Genomic DNA, 2,500 nt, shown 5'->3' with positions numbered 1-2,500 from the left:
TACAGGCCCTATAGAGCAGTGATACTCAACGTCCGGCCCGCGGGCCACATCAGGCCCGCGGGACCATTATGACTGGCCCACCAATGAAAATCTAAAAAAAAAAAAAAAAAGAAATATGGAAAATTAAATAAAAATAAATAAATCTGAATGAAGTTATCTTTAATTTAGGCCTGTCAAAGTTAACGCGTTATTAACTAGTTAATTTACAATCCTCTTAAGTCTTAACGGCACTATTTTTTTTTGATGCGCGATTAACGCACTGTGAAGTTTGACAGAATGGTTGAGAATGTGAATGCAGGCAGTCAGTGAGCCCCGCCTCTCTCCCCCCTCTCTCTCTCTCCCGTCAGCCTGTGCGCACTGGGGGAGTTGAGCAGCGCTGTGAGCAGTGCACTCGTCAGTCGTCAGCTAGGCTGAATGCCTCCTTTGGACTCGTTATTAATTAATTTGCTCCACAATGTGTTAGATCAGAATTGGGCTAAAGCAAAACTCTGGCCGTTTTGGTTGATAAATATAGCAGTCAGTTGTAAAAGCCTGATGCTACACAGACCATGCTAATGCTTAACAAGCTAATGTTGACTGTCAACATTAGCTTTAGCATTAGCATGGTCTGTGTGGCAAACTGACATAGCATGACTGCGTGCGTGCTTGCAGGAGAGAGAGAGAGGCAGGGAAGGGGGCCACTCGTCTGGAAGTGTGTGTGTGTGTGAGAGAGAGACTGTGTGTGTGTTGAGTTGAGTTTATGATTTCGTTTCTCTCTTCCATGGCATTTGCAATAAAGCAAGCATTCTCCCATATTGATAAGAGTATTTGAAAACTTGAAAAGCAGTGGTGCGGGGACCACCAGTGGTCCCTGAGGGGGTTCCAGGTGGCCCCCAGCTAAATGATGAGAGTTGGTAACCAAATGAACCCTTGTAAATCTTTAACTCTTGAGAGTGTAAAATGAAGAGACAGGCAGTGCCTGTCTATGAGTAGCTGTCTGCCTGCCTGCCTGTCCAATTCTCCATGAGTAGCTGTCTGTCTGCCTGGCAGACAGTAAGACAGCTACTCATAGACAGGCACTGCCTGTCTATGAGTAGCTGTCTGCCTGCCTGCCTGTCCAATTCTCCATGAGTAGCTGTCTGTCTGCCTGGCAGACAGTAAGACAGCTACTCATTGACAGACAGACAAATAACTACTCATGGACAGACAGACAGGCAGGCAGGCAGGCAAAGAGCTACTCATGTTATGTTATTATGTTATCACAGCTACTCATGTTATGTGCAATAATTTGTGCAGTTATGGAAACAGCTCTTTGTGTTTATGCAAGAAAATGTAACACATTTATTTATTTATATATTGTGTGCATGCACACAATATGTGTGCACGCGTGTGCACGCGAAAATAAAGCAATTGAAAGAGAGAAGTTATCAAGTATCATTAATGTCGTAATTTTATCTACTGGCCCCTGGCCCCTTGCCATTTTTGTAATGCGGCCCACCGGTAAATCTACTTGAGTATCAGTGCTATAGAGCGTCGCAGTCCCGCCCCCCCTCTAGAGACCCAGAAAATAAATCCCCGTTCATTTTCCTCATAGACTTTTCAGAAAGTATTTATTTAAAGACGTTTATACGCCGCTGGACAAAGACAACTCTTGTCGTGACCAATCATGACAAACAACATTTTTCGGGCCAAACAAAGAATTAGAAAGTAGAAAAAAACGGCAGGTTACAACACTTTTTTTGTTGTTTTTCTTCTTTGTAATTATTTGTTTGGTCCAAAATATTGTGCGTGTTGTCATCATTTGTCACGACAAGAGTTGGCTTTGTCCGTAAGCGTCCGTAAGCGTCTTTAAATAAATACGTTTTGAAAAGCCTATGGAGAAAATGAATGGAGAATAATTTCCTGGGCCACTCGTCGTTCTGAAAGGGGGCGGGACCTTAGAGTATATATGAATAGAGACGGCACCCAGAGGAAACCCTGAGGCGAAATGGACATAGTGGCCGAATTTGTCATTGCAGCTCGAGCCAGCGCTGCTCCGTTGACTGTCATTGCGCAACGTTCATGTGATTGAGGCCATGACACGTGAACGAATGTTTCATACGTGAACGCAGCACAAACGGCACAATGATAGTCAACGGCAGCGCGTTCATGTGTTTGGGGCAAATCCATCCCAGAATGCACTCTGTTCCTATACCCGGAAGGAGGAGTGAAATCGCCTCATGCGCTTTTGAGCAACTCAATGCAAGTGGATGGGAGGAGAACTACAACTCAATGCAAGCGGATGGGAGGAGAACTACAACTCAATGCAAGCGGATGGGAGGAGAACTACAACTCAATGCAAGCGGATGGGAGGAGAACTACAACTCAATGCAAGCGGATGGGAGGAGAACTACAACTCAATGCAAGCGGATGGGAGGAGAACTACAACTCAATGCAAGCGGATGGGAGGAGAACTACAACTCAATGCAAGCGGATGGGAGGAGAACTACAACTCAATGCAAGCGGATGGGAGGAGAACTAC

At 45.0% G+C, this 2,500-nt stretch overlaps 1 protein-coding gene across 1 annotated transcript in view; it reads right to left on the bottom strand.

The window, feature by feature from the left end:
- The window catches only part of setbp1 (SET binding protein 1), a 73,872-nt gene that overhangs the window by 56,252 nt on the left and 15,120 nt on the right, over window positions 1-2,500 (bottom strand). The gene's annotated exons all lie outside the window — the stretch shown is intronic.

This window comes from Protomyctophum bolini, assembly GCF_963924005.1.
Source record: "Protomyctophum bolini genome assembly, chromosome: 22".
Taxonomy (NCBI): Eukaryota; Metazoa; Chordata; class Actinopteri; order Myctophiformes; family Myctophidae; genus Protomyctophum; species Protomyctophum bolini.
Note: the sequence above shows the minus strand (reverse complement) of the source record. Positions and strands in the feature narration are given on the sequence as shown.